This window comes from Parasteatoda tepidariorum, chromosome 9, assembly GCF_982258835.1.
Source record: "Parasteatoda tepidariorum strain Cologne lab strain chromosome 9, Ptep-v5.0, whole genome shotgun sequence".
Taxonomy (NCBI): domain Eukaryota; kingdom Metazoa; phylum Arthropoda; class Arachnida; order Araneae; family Theridiidae; genus Parasteatoda; species Parasteatoda tepidariorum.
Genome location: NC_141763.1, coordinates 8259691 through 8278446, shown reverse-complemented (window position 1 = coordinate 8278446; position 18756 = coordinate 8259691). Strand labels below are relative to the sequence as shown.

Genomic DNA, 18756 nt, shown 5'->3' with positions numbered 1-18756 from the left:
GCAACATACAAATATATGGTATTTAGCCTATACTGCTGAACGCAGAATATTCATTTCGGACGAATAAAGGAAGAAGCGTCTGCCGAAGACAAAATTTAGTTCGTTTACCCCCCGCCCTCCTTCCTGGGAAGGGTTTATTCGATTAACGAAACAATAATGAAGATAAACAAATTTGTGAAGGGTCCGATTAAAAGATAAATTATTTTGTGAAGGGTCCGTTTTTATGAAAAGATATTTTGTGGAGGGTCCGTTAATGGACCCAAATTTCTTCTAAACAGACACCTGACACTAGGATTACTTTTTATTTATATTTTAATCATAAAAAATATTTGTGGAATTTTTTTTTATATAATGCGAATTAAAGGCACTGACTCATCAATAGCCATACAGTCAAATCTAGCCAGCAAGGTGATTCTCCAGTCTCCAAACACAGTATTTTCACCATAGGTTCATTTTTTTTAGGCTAGACTACATATATATTCCAATAGAACAGCTCTTTAATATAGCAGAGTGGGCTTTTTGCAACCCTGATCTAATACTAATATATTTCTGCAAGATACTTTTGAAAATAACAAATATGCGTGTTACTAAATTAAAGTGACAAAAACGTCAACTTCAAAAAAAAAAAAAGAAAACTTTTTGGATGAAATAATTTAATTTTTCAATTAAATATGTAGTATACACCGAAGAGCCGTTACATTATGACCACCCTGCTAATAACATGTAGGACTACCTTTAGCCCTTAAAACTGCTTGCACCCGCCGTGGCATTGATTCCACAAGGTGCTGATAGGTAGTCTAAGGTATCTGGTACCAAGCGCTCACCAACTGCAAATCCCTCACATTGCGTGGGGGTAGCGTGGCAGCACGAATTTGGTTTTCCAAGTAGGACCACAAATGCTCTATTGGATTAAGGTCAGGTGAATTTGGGGGCCAAGACATGACTTGAAAGTCACTGGAATGTTCCTCGACGATTCGACCCTTATGACATGGTGCATTATCCTGTTGGTAAACACCATCCCCCGCAGGAAAAACTGTTGCCATGAATGGGTGAACCTAGTCTGCAACTGTGTTCAAGTAGCTTACAGACGTCAAGGATTGTTCTATGAAGATTATGGATCCTAATGTGCCCAATGAAAACATTGTTCCTGGGCAAGAAACCATGAAAACCTGGGCGAGCCCATTGTTATAGATGGAGGGTGGTCATAATGTTATGGCTCTTCGGTGTATGTACATATTTTTTTTAATTCTAATATTATATTATAATAATATATTCTCGCATTTTCTTGGGTGAAAACACACTAATTATTTCCTTTTTTGCATTTTGTAAATCATCATCACATTAAAAAAAAAAATTGAACTAACATGAAATCCGTAGCAGTAACTACCGGAAAAAAAAAAAAAGATCGACAACGAAATCACGCAAATCGAACTCTTCAAAAAACGGGTTACTAAATGCGTGTTTTTATTTCGAGATTCAGTTGTACTAAATAATATCCTATTAAATATATCGGATTTTCAAAAAAAATCAATAGCAATAACTGAATAAAAAAGAATAAAACGAAAATTTCTACGGAAAAGAAAACCAAATTTTTTACTTCATTATTCTTTATTTTTCTCAAATCTCCAGCATTTTTTCCACTCCGATGCGCGAAAAAGGCATCTTTTAAATATAATTCTCGGGAAAAATAAAGATAAATTCTTTTGAAAATTTCTGCAGAAAAAAAACCCAAAATTTTGTATTTCCCCAAAGAAAAATCTTTCTGCAAGAACTGGATAACGTTCTGCGACAATGTCGCCACGGGGCTGCACAACAAGTTAGATTGCAGGGTTGCCACAGGTGACTATTTGCAACTATTCTTGCCCAGAGGCAACTCTGGCAACTTTTTTTGCCTGAAAAGACAACTATTTTCAGGAAAAGGAGACTTCTCTGTGCTCCTAGCAATATTTTGTTTTTAGCATAAATTGAGTTGACAGCCTGCTCCCCTCGGTAGCTTCTAAACACTTTTTTCTTTAAAAAAAAAATTTATTGAATTGCAAATTTGAGTCATCACTTTTTAATGCGCTCAATTTGCACAGATTCCATTGTGAATCTAAACTGCTGTTTGTAGAAAATACAACACCATGAAGGAATCATCAGAATCAAATGAAATTCGCAGCAAATGTCAATTATAGGATATTATGCAAATTAATAAAGTTTCAGAGCCATCGCGCGTGCGTGGCGCGCGCAGCGCCCTCTGAATTGATGCTGAAAGCGTATAAATAAAGTGCTGTAGCGGGACGTTGAAAATAGTCTATGATTATTTGTTAGTGGCAAACGTTTAGTGAGACCTGAGTATGCTTCCACGACGGAAGAATAAGAAATTCAAGCAACTTACGGAGTTTGAACGAGGGAGGATAATCGGCCTTCGAGAAGGAGGATTTTCCTATCGCGCAATAGCAGCTCGTATGCAGCGGAACAGTTCCACAGTGATGCGAGTTTGGAAGCAGTGGACCGACGAGCACCGAACAACTCGAAAAACAGGCACTGGACGACAGAAGGTGACGTCAGAGCGCGATGATCGACACCTGCTCCGCATGGCGGTGAATGATCGCACAGCTTCCTCCAGGCAGCTGGCAGCACATTGGTCTACTGCTACAGGTGTACAATTGTCGGCTTCGTCAATTCGTCGTCGTCTGCTGCGCCGTGGATTGCGTGCAAGGGTGCCATTATACAGGATTCCCCTCACGGCGGATCATCGACGGCTGCGTCGGCAGTGGGCTCTTGAGCACAGAGACTGGCGAGCTGATTGGCACCAAGTTGTCTTTTCAGATGAATCACGCTTCAATTTGTGGACCCATGATGGCCGTGTTCGTGTTAGACGTTATGCCGGTCAACGCTGCCTTCCTGAGTGTATTATTGAACGACATAGTGGTCGAACACCCGGAGTTATGGTCTGGGGTGCGATTTCGTATCATGGACGATCCAATTTGATACGAATTGAGGGTAATCTCAATAGCAACAGATACGTCCGTGAAGTGCTACAGCCCGAAGTCGTTCCTTTCCTTCAAGGCATCCCTGGAGCTATCTTTCAGCAGGATAATGCACGCCGACATGTTGCGCGGACTGTTAGAGACTTCTGTTCAGCACAACGCATGCAACTTCTTCCTTGGCCTGCTTATTCGCCGGATATGTCGCCTATTGAGCACGTGTGGGATATGGTTGGTCGGCGTCTCACTCGTGATCCGCGTCCTGCAGTTTCCAAAGACGAACTTTGGTTGCGCATACAAGCGATATGGAATTCTCTTCCTCAAGCAGATATTCAACATCTGTTTGACTCCATGCCACGTCGTATAGCAGCACTTATTGCAGCGCGTGGTGGCTGCACCAAATACTGATTTCGGACGCTTAATTTGTTTCTTTTGTTTTGAAAATTTCATCATTTATTTGTATCAGTACAAGTCGTTTCTGCATTAAATTTCATTTGATTCTGATGATTCTTTCATGGTGTTGCATTTTCTACAAACAGCAGTTTATTTTGTTTCTCAATCGCCTTTTCAACAGAAATTCTGCATGATTTTAAAGAACCAGATTTTTAATACGAAACTATGATGCGTGAATTTAGTTTTTTAGTAATCACTTTTCAATACATATTTATTTGCTAAATCAATTATTGATAAAAGGAAAAATTATGTGAAAAGGAAAATTAATAGAAAGTGTGTTTTTTTTTAACAAAAAATTATTTTTCTGAATTAATTCTAGCATTTAAAAGTATTTAATGTTCTGCAATTATACAAATTTTTTTACATAAAAATTTAGCGCTAGTACACTAACGTTTATTTAAAAATTATCATATTGGCCGTGAACTTGACTAAATGGAAAATGGTATATTACAATAAAGTCACTTAATAAAATTTTAGTCATTTTATTGAAAATTTTTTGTTCTTATTTAGGCAACTATTTCATAATTTTAGGCGACCATTTTCCATGCTTTAGGCTACTAGAAGCAACTATTTTGTTCTTTTTTTTCTGTGGCAAACCTGGATTGCTACTCACACTATACTCTACACAGCGACTACAGTAATTTCACTACTTGTTCTGCCCTACTTCTGACCATTGGTATTGAATAATGAGTTGTAAAATTTTATAGAGAGCAAAACGCATCACCACCATTTTGTGTTCCAGTCTTACATTGCAATCTTAAAGGGACTTTTATTATTATTATTATTATTATTATCATAGCTGCCAACTCTACGGGATTTTGCCAGTTTTTCCTGTTCTACTGGTTTGATTAAAATTCAGGTTTTTGTACATATTCGAAAAATCCCTAAACTTGAATAAGTTTCCTAAAAAAAAAAAATCCCTATTGAAATATAATTTTTGTACAGATTATTGCTTGCTTACTTGAATATTTTAATAAGTATTGCTAATACATAATAAAGTGAACCTCATATGTATTAGTAGTACTTTTATTTAATCCTTTGTGGAAATTAGTTCGAAACTTTTTTTTTGTTCTAAAATGTTTCGTTTATTTTAAATCAGAACTCTCTTTTTAAATTAATAAAATTTTTTTTTAACTGTTTGTTATGAATTAAATGCCTATTAATATTTGAAATTGCGAGTAAACATAACACATGACATTTCAAATATGTTTAATGTCAATCATAACTGGAAAATATTGAAGTTTTTCTATTTTGATGACTATAAAAATCCCTAAAATTCACTTTGTGTAAAATATTTAGTACATTATGCAACAATTATCATGAAATTTATATTATTTTGTAATATCTACTGGATTTTTTTTTTCTATCCATGTTGGCAGCTATGTTATTATTCAGTGTTTTTATTTCGATGATTTTTTTCACACTGTTCACTGAAAATAATGTTTTATGGAATAGTTCTTAGGTGTAGCTAAAAAATTGGAGTTTAATTTTATGTGTATTTTTGTTGTTTGACTTAATAAAGGGTTTTTTTTTTTTTTAAATTTGGCCTTGCACCCGAATCTGTGTACAACGCAATCTAATTTCCTTTATTTCAATAATAAGTCACCGATTTTCTACTAATAAAATAATTTTGACCGACATTTCCTCGTACGAATCAAGTGTGTTTGCATTCAATAAAGATCAGATTTCACTTGAATTATCACATAAATTAGCTGTTCGAGGAAGTTAAAAAATTTTTTACTAGTCCCTTGAACGATTTGCAGACACGTGCTCGCAGTGTATATGTGAACCAGACATTTGAATCATTGCAATTGAATGCGTTATCTGATAAGGTTGTTATTAGGGAAACTCTACTGTTCTCTCTCTTTCTATGTTTTTTAAAATATTCTCTGAAAATATTTAACTATATTAAAACTGTTTGATCAGTTTGAAAGATCATGTTCAAAACTTTCAGACAGGGTGCTATTTTATTCAAAAAAATAAAATTTACACCTGTAGCCCGAATTTGCAAGTTGACATTATAGTGTCGATGTCCGTTTATTTTTCGCGTAAAGAAAAAGATAAAACAAATTACGTTAAGAAGTTTTATTATTCTTGAATTCAGAAAACACTCTTCTTTTCTCAAATGTAAAAGGGTGCATCTACCACAGTGCTGACGTGAAATATCCTTAGTGGTAGGCGGATCATGGTTTAGAGTCTTTTTGCCGTCAGGCTATCCGTGGGAGGTTCTCGTGGTCTTCCTCTCCATGTAACGCAAATGCGGGTTAGTTCCATCAAAAAGTCCTCCACGAAGGCAAATTTCTCCCAGTACTTGATCCAGGAGTTCCCTTGTCTTCTGGATTGAGTTCAAAATTACAAGGCTACGGAGTTGAACATTAGTAGTCGTAAACCCTAGAAATTGGGGCTGCTGTTCAACGACGGTTATAAAATAAAATGTAAAAGGGTGAGCTATTTTTTTCCAGGTCCCCATGAGCTCCATTTTTGGGCACGGGGGAAGATTTTTTTATTTATATTTTACTGAAACGGTATATCCAGGGTGTTCTGTAATCTCTGCTTTATACATATATTATACACTGAGGCGACAAAAGTCATGGGATACTTCTGAATAACCTGTCGAACCAACACCTCCTCAAAAAGAGAAGGCTTCGGCACGGGTTACCATAAACAAGAAATCTGATCCTTTAGTAGTCCAAACGTTCGTAATTTCTACAATTGCGCAGCTTAGATACCCGAGCGTAGTTCCAGCTTTATTATTTTTTATCCACTGCGCAGTTTATGTTTGTTACGTCGGACTACAAGATTGATCGGGGCTGAAGCCTTAGGAGGTGTTGGTCGAAACTCCTCTAGCTCTAAGAGCTCTCTAATTACTAAAAATGTCAAACCTGATAATTTTCAGTTTGTAACTTTTTTTTTTAAAATTCAAATTTAAAAAATGATAAGGGACGGACATTTTTTCGACATGATTATCACATCAACATATTTTTCATAAAAACTCAGCGAATTTTCAACCGCTTTGTTCAGGGTGCGTAGCGTTTTTGAAAAGTACGTAAAGATGCTTATTTTCGTTTTTTAAAAGCCCTTAAAGGTGCTTTTCTCCTTGGGTGTTTTTAAAAAGTGCTTCATTTTCCCTTTTCCAAAATGAGATTTTTTCTTTACAATGACCATTTTCGCCACGTATTATGCAAAAGCGTACTTTCCACATTGTTCTATTCAACGTTTTCACAATTCATTCAACCGCAATGTATTTCGGTGTGCCCTCGGTCCATAGCGTATGAAAGCGCCAATCATTTTACATGTTTGATGAAATACTTGCGAGTCCGCTTGTGTGTCTACTGAGCTCAGTTCGGTGAGATCATATTTGCACTCTCATATGCAACTCTGCTGCATTTTGCAAGATACTCTATATTTCAGACTTCATTTTCCACCCTCTGATATCGAACCGAAAAATCTTTCGATTATTTTATAATGGCTAATGTAATCAAGAAAAGAGTTCTTTGTCAGAAACTAGTTATTTTATCATGATCATGTAAAGTCTTATACACTGAGAAAAATTATTCTGCATTTTGTTAATGTGTATAGTGCTTAAAACATTTTTTGAGTGCTTAAAGGGGGCTTATTTTTTGTTGAACAATTTGGCTATTCACCCTGTTGTTGACTAAAGTATTGAGTCCCTATTTTCTAGATTGGGAGATATTTTCCAGATTCTCGTATTTTGAGGATCCGAATCTGTTTTAAAAAAAGTTATGTTTATGTAACGAAAGTACGGTTTTGTGTCCGATTCCGTAACTGAAAACTTCGTCCGCACTACCTAATTCATATCTTTGAGGTCATACGTCAAAGCTTTGGGTAACAGTCTTCGTACGTGAGATAATCCGATAATGAGATCAAAAGTATTCAAGTTGTACTCTTCTTTTTTTCTTTTCTTTTTTTCGTACGTACTGTACGATATAAATGAGAATTAAATAAAGGTTAAGTCATGATTATGTCATTTATTAAAAATTGAAAATATAGATAATTGAAATAACTGACATTGAATATATAGCACTTTTAAGAGAGTCGAAAAACCACTAAAAAGAAAAATTCCCTAAAGATTCCGCAAACGATTCTCAGTTTTTTTTCTTTCTTTTTTCTTGTAAGAAGTTATATCATGGGGTAAAATCTATCAAACTTTATTTCATAAATTACTACTTTTCTATTCTTTTTTCAAAAAGCATGTTATATATTGTTTTTTTATTTATTATTATTATTATTATCTTTTAATCATCTTATCAGTGTTAATATTTGTTTTTGTATTGGTCACTAGATGGCAGCACTATTAAATTTACAAAAGATTGAATTATGAAATTGTAACCTTTTTTTTTTTTCCTCCAAGAATTTCTTTTTCAAGTTCAAATTGAATTAATAAGTTCCATTAACTTTTTAATTCTCAGAATATTTTTTAAGAATTATTATTTAAATAAGTGAAGTTATCTTAATTCTTATTCTTTATGTTTAGTTACTTTTTAAAAAGGAAAAGAATTATCTCGAAATTCAAATCACGTTTTCATTTCACACATTATCTAGTACTAATGATTCATTAGACAGTTCATTAGTCATATTTCATCATTTTACTGAAAAGAAAATATCTTCTATCTGTTACTGTGTCCAGCGACCGCACATTTCGTAAAATTTCTTCTTTTTTCGGATCTATAAAGTAGTTTAAACAAAAAAAATTATAGTACTTCAATCTAACTAAAGATCTGATTCCTACAACAAAATTTATTTAAATCTTTTTTTTTTTTTTCTATCTGGGCTTGGTATATATTTAGAAAGAAAAATGCATATTAGCTACGAGGAAATTGACATTTCTAAAAAATTCTGTTATTAAAGAGGTCTCCCTTCGCGACCGAACTCGACCGTTAGAATTGAGGGAGAGGAGAAAATTATGTTATGCAGACGATATTTTAAGATAAACGCATTTAAAAAAAAATTGAAAAAATTACATTCTTTTAATAAACTTAATTTTTTTCAAGACGGATTTGGATTCTTAACTCTCATAACATAGGAGAGAAGCGCTGTCAAAAAAATATCGCCCCAATAGTTATGGCAGGAGAGCAGTTGAAATGTTGGGTTCCATAATTTCACTCTTTGCACATTTCACCCCCTGAACTATTCAGGGGAATCAAATGATTTTTTGCACGCAATTATGAAACTCATCTGTTCAAGAATAATTCTAAATAAGAAAAAAATCAAATTTTATATTTCAATAATTTTTATTCCAAATTTTATTTTTTATTGCAATATTTGTTATGGACCAAAATTATTTTGAATCACAAATTCAAAATTGTGTAAAAATTCCTACATTAATTTTTATGTACGAAATTTGAAGCGACAAAATCCGAAATTTAAACAGAATCACCTGAAATAGTTCTTGAGAAATGAACATTTTACCATATTTCCCAGATTGCAACTACTCCCCTATGTTTTGAGGTTCATGAATCCAAATCCGTCGCAAAAAAAGGTTGTATTTATTCACTGAAAGTGCGTTTTTGTGTATGATTTCAAAGTCTGCATAGTGTCATCTGCAAAGTATCGTCTGCGTTTTGTGTATGAACTAGAAGTATCGTCTGCATAAATAAGCATATTTATGCTTGAATCCCTGAACCAATCAATAAACACGAAACAATCTAATCACTAGTTTTCCGTATTTTATTTCGCGCACTGAACTACAAATGAAAATGGCAATAAATTTGTTTTTAAATATATTAATATTTCGATAATAGGATACCTGCAAGTGACGTAGTGTGGGTATCTCGATCCTGATTGGTTGTTGAAACTCGGTATTTGTTTACGTTAGCAACTATTCTTTCCTTTCTATTTCGAGCCCGTAAAGTATCAATTCTCTTAAGTGACACAGTCTTAATTCTTTCACAAAGATTCCTTCTCAACGATTTCAATTCTTTCACTTTATATTTACACAGAGACTTGGCACGAAGTCATGTGGAATATAAACAAACTAATTATGCATCGAAGTTGCCAGGTACGCAAAAGAAAAATATATCACGGTTATGATAAAATACATGAACAAATAATATATCTGAGTTAAGTAAAAGACGCAGACGAGAAAAATTTTTATTTCAATATATTCGATGAAAAACACGATTTTTTTACCAAACGATTTTAAAAATAATTTATTTTCACAATCGTTTTCTAACTTTTAATTTCATTCATTGTTTTCGTTTAAAATTAATGCAAAGAAAGAATCTGCATTTAAGTAAAAGAAGTAGACGTGGAAGAATTATATTTCAACTAATTCGATGTGCGTTTCGTCTCTGTATTTAATTAAATTATTGTGAATTAACATTCTCTTTTCTGTAGAGAAACTTTGCTCACGTCATTTTGCTAATAAAGAATAGCTGGCGCTGACGTCATAAGTCACATGTGTAGATATGGGAGGTCTACTTCTTGAAGTTCAAGTACCCAATTTTGGTTATTTAAGAGGCTCATTTCCTCGTTACCGAACTCAAATGTTGGTGCTCTAGACTGGAAATTGTGAATGGTAGAATCATAAAAAATGGTATGCACTTTTGGTAACCATAAGTGTACGCACAGTAATTCTCGTAAAAGCGATTGGAAACACTCCGTCAATTGGAATTTCGCAAATCGAGTCATAAATAATGGTAGCCAATTTTAGATAATTTTACGCGCAACACCAGTGTTGATGATTTATTACATTCTTTGGGAAAAAAGAAATGGACAAAAGGAATGGACAAAAGAAATGGAAATTTTATTTTAATGGTATTTAATTTAGTTAGTAACATAGTTAAAAAGCTTTTAATAAATGCAAAGAGTTTTTAAAAAAAAAAACTGCTACCTAAAGATAAAGAATTAAACATGAAGCTGTGAAATACAGAAACGTGGAAATTTGAGGAAAATATTGCCGGGAAAACGATCGAGGCGTTACTTTTAGTGACTAGGGTTCGATGTTTTGGTTGCCATTTTTTTCAATTAAAATTTTTTTTTTTTTTTTAGTTGTGTCGTATTTTCCAATTTATTTTTGATTGGAAGACAAGGGACCACACACTGACCAATCAAGAGCCGTAGATTTTATACTGCCATTGTAGGATAATATAATTTTTTTAATGTTTAATATTTGGTTCAAAATACTAATTTGAAGTTATAAAAAATACATTATGTTATCCGCAGAGCCTGACTAAGGTAGGGACATACTGGGCAGTTGCTCTGGGCCCCCACATCAGAGGGGCCCCCCAAATCAAATAGAAAGTTTATTCTAAGTTTCCTTCTTTAATGATCTTTTTTTAAACAAAATAATCTATCGTATGAACACAATTTATATTTCGTAAATGCATGGCTTCCTAGGGCGGATTTCGACTACATTTTCGCAATTACGAGGGACAAATTTGGCCAGTCAAATGCCTGTATTTTTACATATCGCAAAATGCGATATGTTTACAAAAATACAGGCTTCTGATTGGATTAATTGAGCCATCGTGATTGCGTAAATTTAGCTGACTTCCGCCCTAATGTTAGCAAGGATATGAATTTTTCGCAGATAGATGACAAAGTTAGCAATAAAAAAACAGCATTCGGCATGATGAACATAGAATTGTCAGAAAATCGATAAAATGGACAGAACGATGTTTCGTCTGACCAATAAAGGGGCAGGGATTTATAGCTATTTTAGGTTCTAGTCAATTTTCTTGTTATCTATAATGAGGTGAAAACTTATGTACCTCCATAAAGTTCGGTTCTGAAGTAATGAAGCAGAGGGCCCCCCCCCCCAAAGAAGATTTTGCCCCGGGCCTCAATTGGGATAAGTCGGGTCCTGGTTATCGGACACACAATTCTATTTGAAAATCAAGGGGTAAAAACGGTTTATGTCTGTGAAGAAGCTGATTCTGAGAAAGAAAGAATTTCAAGGCGCAAAGGAACTGTTTCCTTCCAGCACGGTCCATCTTCATTGTGTAATAACTCTTAGGAAGAACCGATTTTCCACGTCATTGATTTGTCAAAACTTAGTAATTATCAAAATACACCACGTGGCGATCTAAACGTCATTTTTTGTGAAAAATTGACATAAATCGCCTTTCCTGTATAAATCTATACCTATAATCTATACATATAATCTATACATATAATCTATACATAAATCTATACCTATTTCTACCATAGACGGTCAAATGACCGGACTTTATATTTCTTGATTGAATGTATGAAATATGGATGTTAGGAAGGAAATAAACTAAAAAAAACTTTATTGTATATAAACAAAGTTGTATATTGCCAATTTTTTATGTATTACAAACACAAAGAATAAGAATTTTTAATTCATTGCTCAACGCATTTTTTACATACATAGGGTGTTTCCATTGTACATTTTCCGCCAGCATATTTCTTCTATTTATTATTATTTCTATAATTCTTACAATTATTCTTATAATTCTTGCAATTATTCTTATAATTCTTACAATTATTCTTATAATTCTTACAATTATTCTTATAATTCTTACAATTATTCTTATAATTCTTACAATTATTCTTATAATTCTTACAATTATTCTTATAATTCTTACAATTATTCTTATAATTCTTACAATTATTCTTATAATTCTTACAATTATTCTTATAATTCTTACAATTATTCTTATAATTCTTACAATTATTCTTATAATTCTTACAATTATTCTTATAATTCTTACAATTATTCTTATAATTCTTACAATTATTCTTATAATTCTTACAATTATTCTTATAATTCTTACAATTATTCTTATAATTCTTACAATTATTCTTATAATTCTTACAATTATTCTTATAATTCTTACAATTATTCTTATAATTCTTACAATTATTCTTATAATTCTTACAATTATTCTTATAATTATTAGAATATACAAGAAATATAATTCTTATAATTATTCTTATAATTAATGTTATTTCTTCTAAGAATCTGTGCTGTCTTGATTGTTTCGAAATTTTTCTGGGTAAAAACTAACAGTTAGTTAGAAATGAAGTGAAGCTATCAACATAAAATCTAAGCTACTGACCAAAACATTTAGTTTTTGTCACTTTTTCTTCCACAAAAATGCCCACCTAAAATTTTAGGTACTTTCTTGAAATTTGAATTCAGACTTATTCTGATTGAACTCACTACGTAACAGTCTTTACATAAATGTACAACTCATCGAATGCACTACGTTGAACACGCAATACATCGTACTTTCTGATCCGATAACCTTATAAAGCAATAATTTCTTCTCCCGGTGAAATGGCCGGTTGCGGTAGAAATAGGTATACGAAAAGTATTATTCGAAACGAACAAAATATGAAAAAATAATAATAATAGATTATTAACTGTATACAATTGTTAGAAAAAATTCCTGAAGTAAAATGTGCGAAAACGGTAAGATGATAAGCCCATTTTCGATGCCAAAGTGCTTGTACGGTCATTTGACGGTTATGGTATGATTAGTGTTAAAACGAGTGAAATTTTAAAGTTCATCATTTCATTACCCAGTGACAGTGGTCGGCAGAAGCGCACTACAAATAGGGAAACTACTGTAGTCGTTACTTTTTTCCGTAGTTTGCAGTGTAGTGTGCTACTTTTTCAAAAAAGTAGTTTATAGCGATTCCTGGCTACTACTTTTTATGCAAGTTTAGTATATGAACAGGGCTCTAACAAAACTAATTTTTTGATTTTCATGGGTACAAATCTTCACGGGTCTGTCAAAGGACGCAATTTTAAATGCTCCTGTGACTTTGTGAGTTAACAAGAATGGCATATTTAGAGTTACGTATATCTATGATATTTAATCAAGCCATTATGAATAATAGATAATTTATCTCTTTGGTCACACCTTCACATGCGAACGTAGACTCGTAAAAAATGGATGATATATTAAAAAAAGGAAGGATGTACTTAAGTTCTTAGAAGAAATAAAAGAGGATTAAATACTTGACGAAATTGCAAATATTTCCTAGCATCTCTTAAATTAATTCTTCGCTGTCAAGAATGTCATAAAAAAGTTGAAGATTAAATTAATAAATTCGAAAGAAATGTTTTAGAATAACAAACTGGCTCATGTATATATGAATAAATGTTTCTTAATAATCCTTCATGTATAATCTAAGCCATTTTTATCCTAAACCATTTTGAACATAATGTGTAAATTAATTTCTCCAGCAAAGCTCGGTTCCTTTAAGTAGTGGAGTAGTAACTATATTAAAAGTAGTTGTAGTTTACTATATTTGTAATTAAGAAAATGTAGTAAAATACAAAAATAATGTAGTTTTTCCAACCATTGCCCAGGGATAATGTTTTCAATCAAAATTATTATGTCATTTTGGAATCATTTGTCGTTTTCATTTACTCTTTGTAATATTTTTCTTTTCGTTTTTATGTAATCAATGAACGAAATGCGTCATGAATCTTACAAAATAAGTGAGTGCTAAGCATGAATTCTTCTCCAGTAAATTGCAATAAAAAGCAATTGAGTAAAAATTCGAAGCCTGTTTTAATACGCCATCTGATTTGTTATTCCATTAACGACTCGGAACTCAACTGGCTTGACTAAATAATCGTCCTTTTTGAAAACGATTTTCCAGAATGAAGGATAATTGCCTTTTAGTTTCTTATCTCATGATGGCATCTTGCATTTTTTCTCTCAATATTCAGATCCTCAAACCAAAATTTCCTTTCCTGAATCGCTAATACGCTCATAAATTCCAATTAGTGTAAGAATAAATTTTGATCAAACGATCTTTTTAGATAAACAATTGCTTAATGATTCGCAGATAAACCAAACCAGAGAGGGGTAAACTAATCGATGATGAATAATGAAGCATGGCTGTAGGGAAAGTCAATCAATCAATCAAATTCTTTTCTCTTAACACATCCGATTCTGAAAATTCTACCTGTTGTCACTTTGTTGTTAATGTTCTATGCTAATTCTTCATTTTCTGTATGGTAAGGTAATAGATAAAGAAACAGATCAAGGTTAGAAAAAAGAATAACAATTAAAAGCGAGACATTCCTTTGCGATTCGATTAATGTAATATAATAAAATAATATTTAAAAAACGACGTTTTTACAAGCGAATAAAATGAGGATCATACCTAAAACAAAACTTGTAGGTCACAATCAATGCAAGTTAAAACAATACTTCAACTTCAACTTGAGCAGCGATGACTCAGGTGATAGAGCGTTCTCCTTCCTATAAGGTGAACCGGGTTCGGATCCCAGCCATAGCTGGTCGATACGAATTCCGCATCCGGCTTGCACCGACCACAGTGCTGACGTAAAGTATCCTCAGTGGTAGATGGATCTCGGGTTAGAGTCCCCTTGACGTCAGGCTAACCGTGGGAGATTTTCGAGGTTTTCTTTTCCATGTAATGCAAATGTGGATTAGTTCCATTAAAAGGTTCACCACGAAGGCAAATTTCTCCCGATACTTGATCCAGGAGTTCCCTTGTCTTCTGGAGTGGGTTCAAAATTACAAGGCTACGGAGTTGAACATTAATAGTCGAAACCCAAAAAATTGACACGGCTGTTCAACGACGGTTATAAAATAAAAAATAACCGTCTTTTTTTCCATTTTTAAAATTCTTCAAATTCCTTATTAGTGGAAATATTTTTTTTTTTTTACATTTCAAAACACTTCTCTCTTCTTTTTTTTTTTTTTTTTTTTACAAAACACTTCTTGCTTCATTTTTTTTACACTTCTCTCTTATTTGTTTTCCTTTCATGTTTGAGCTATGATACGTTGTTATTTTAATCGATTCTGTTTTCAAATTTAGATCATAATTTCTTTTTTTCTTCTCTTTTTTCTTTTCTAATTTCTGCACAATAAAATGCAAAACGTTTTTTTTTTAATGCATTGTGTTTTAATCAATTTTAATTTTTTTGTCCTCTAAATATAACTTATTTTTTCCACCAAAATTGTTATGATTGGAGTTCAAAATAATGCTAAAAGTAGAAAATACTTAACATGAAAACAAATTTAAAACTAGGACTGTTGTGTCGCATTCACGGTGAATTCATTTACATAAAGATAATAAGTATAACCTGATATGATACATCTGATAAAATAATATCCTTCAATTAATCTTTTCTAGTTTATTATTGTTATTTTTTGAGTTTAGTTTTCATTAAGAAACAAAGTAACCATGGTGCGTAGCGTTTTAAAAAAGCGCTTAAAGATGCTTATTTTCGATTTTGTTCTTTGAAAGCCTTATTAGGTGCTTTTTTCATTAGGTGTTTTTAAAAAGTACTTGATTTTCTCATTTCTAATATGATGTATTTTTGCTTTACCATGCCGTTCAACGTTTTCACAATTTATTCAACCACAATCTATTTCGGCGTACCGTCGGTCCATAGCGTATGAAAGCGCCAATCATTTTACATGTTTGATGAAATACTTGCAAGTCCTCATGTGCGTCTACTGAGCTGGGTTCTGTGAGATTATTGCTCTTTCATGTGCAAGATATTCTCAATTTCAGGCTTCATTTTCCACCCTCTGATATCGAACCGAAAAATCTCTTAATCATTTTATAATCACTAACATAATCAATAAAAGAGTTTTTTTTTTTAAATATTTTTTTAATCAGAAACTAGTTATTTTATTAAGATTATGTCAAGTCTTGAAAATTATTTTGCATTTTCTTAATGTATATAGTGCTTAAAAATATTTTTTGAGTGCTTAAAAGGTACTGAAAAGGTACTTATTTTTTGTTGAAAGATTTGGCTACGCACCCTGTGAACAAACATTACAAAAAGACAGGTTTTGCCGGCAAAAATCAATTGTTGCCAGGACAGATGCAAAAAGTGAAAAAAACAAGGCAAAAAGTGGTAGAAATGGAAAAAATCGGCAAAAGTGGAAAGGATTAAGTTTGTTTAAATTAACTTTAAACTTCTTATAACTATAAAACTAACGATCATAAAATCTTCAATAATTTTTAAATTAAAGACTTATAATTGCTAGCGTCACTGATTTAAGTGATAAAAAATGTTGCAAGAGTTAAAACTAGTTGATTTATTGCTGTTTTTTGTGAGAAGCCGGGAAAAATGTATTAAGATCACCGGACTTTGAGCACTGTTTTATAGATACACGGTTGTGATCCTGGGTTGCCATAAGCAGTCCAGTTTATACAGGCTTGGCTTTGTGTGTGATCGAGTAACAACAGTGCGAGGAGGACAATTTTGAAATTACAAATAGCAAGTCCACTGTTCAATGTTGACCATCTGTCGAAGCAGTCGTGCTCAAATTGAAGTGTTCATGTCTTAACAGATCTTTTCCGCTGGTCACCATATGGGCGAGAATGTCTACCTTCATCTCTGAAAAGGTACCCCAACTTAGAATCGAGTTAACATGTGTTATAATTCTAGTGAATTGGAATAGAATTATTGTAGTGGTAGACACGTTGTAACAGTAGTAACATTAGTTTAATGGAATCATTATGCTGTATTTGCCTTTGTCCTAGATTTGTATTTCTGCATTAAAAATTGAATCATTATTTGAAGCTGATTAAATATTTGAGTAAAGCGAACAGTAATTTTGTAAATCGATTTAAATCAATGATTTTTTAAATCGCTTACAATCCTGGTGAAATATTAAGTCTTATAACTGTTATAATAGTTTTTTTTTATTCGATTAATAGTATAATAATATTAATAATAAAAAAGAACGTATTATTTATTTATGAAATTCAGTTAACAAATACCTATTACTCTTTAAAAAGAAGCATTTAAATTGTCTTTTTTTGCAGACAGAAAACATGCTCGCTTTGTTGTTAATATGTAATTATAAGTTATATAGTATCGTAGTTTAATGGAATTAGGTTTTATTGTTTTTTTTTTAATGTTATTTAAATGTCTTCTAAATTTCCAATTTTATCGAAACTTTGTAGTTATTCAAGAAGAAAATGTCGTTTTTATTTAGATTATGTTTGTTTCTTTAAGAACGTTTCGTTTAAAATAACTTCAAGTTGTGTCTTTTAAATCATTCTGACAAATTCTCATTCTGCAGACAATATTAATTTTATTATTTATGCCTTTTTTTAAAAAAAAAATCTATCGGTTTTTTCACCGTAAGCTTATTATAAGTAAATTATAGTTTAGCTTTAATGTTTATGTCAAAGAAATGAGGGGAAGGGGTAATTTACTGGAATCTATAAATTTTCTACTACAAATGGATTAAAAAAAAAAAAAAACCTTTTAATACATAGTTCCTGGCCAAATTATTCGACGCACTATTGTTGTTGTTGTTGTTGTTGTTACTTTACGTCGCACTAGAGCTGCACAATGGGCTATTGGCGACGGTCTGGGAAACATCCCGGAGGATGATCCGAAGACATGCCATCACAATTTTGATCCTCTGCGGAAGGGATGGCACCCCCGCTTCGGTAGCCCGACGACCTGCGCGCGAAGTCGAGCACTTTACGGTAGCACAGTTTAACGAGGACTGATACCGCACACCCTCGGTCCCTACGCAGACTGATCCAAGTGGTCACCCACCCGCACACTGACCGTAGCCAGTGATGCTTGACTTCGGTGATCTGCTGGGAACCGTGTCTTAACGATCAGTCCACTGCGGGACTAGACGCACTATAAGTTTCTATGTAAAATCTTAATTATCATGTATTAATACAGTATTCATACACCTTTCATGTATTCATACAGCTTTATTGTTTTTATGTGACTGAAACCGGTTTGCACTTGTTTACGTTCGTGTATCAATTGGTTAAATTAGATGATATATAATATAAATTTGACGATACGATAAATTAGATGATATATTATATAAATATAGAATAGTTATTAAATCAAGCATTATATTAGTATATTATAATAATTAGATCAAACGATTAGACGCACTGTAATTACATGTTTTGAGAAAGTTTATATGCAATACTCTTATATTTAAGCATACATGTAATGGGTTTTTTTATTGGGTGATTTTTTATATACAGTAGAGTCCCGATTATCCGAGCCCCGGTTATCCGAGTTTCCGCTTTAACCGAGCTCAAATATTTCAAGGATTTTTTTTTGTTCTAGTTTATTTTTAAAAAAAACCGCTGAAAAATAAATCTGAATTTTATCTTCCAAACACTCAGAAAAACAAAATCCAACAAATTGGTCTGATGAAATTATCGTTAATATCGTCAATAATGATAATGAATCTAGCGAAGATGATGAAGACAGTGATTATTAAAATCAACATATAAAAATCTCTCATACAGATGGACTAAAAGCTATCGAATGTACTATTGAATATATAGAACAACAAAAAGAGGCGACACCAGCCTTCCTGTTATCCCTAAAAAAGGCGAAACATTA

General features: G+C 32.6%; 1 protein-coding gene and 1 long non-coding RNA gene across 3 annotated transcripts in view; both read left to right on the top strand.

Moving 5' to 3' along the window:
- Positions 1 to 18756, top strand: part of LOC107452364 (uncharacterized) — a 218805-nt gene that overhangs the window by 7038 nt on the left and 193011 nt on the right. The window lies entirely within an intron of this gene.
- Positions 5776 to 10268, top strand: LOC147803295 (uncharacterized). Its single transcript, XR_015429019.1, has 2 exons — positions 5776 to 7312; positions 7397 to 10268. It is a non-coding gene; the product is annotated as an uncharacterized LOC147803295 (long non-coding RNA).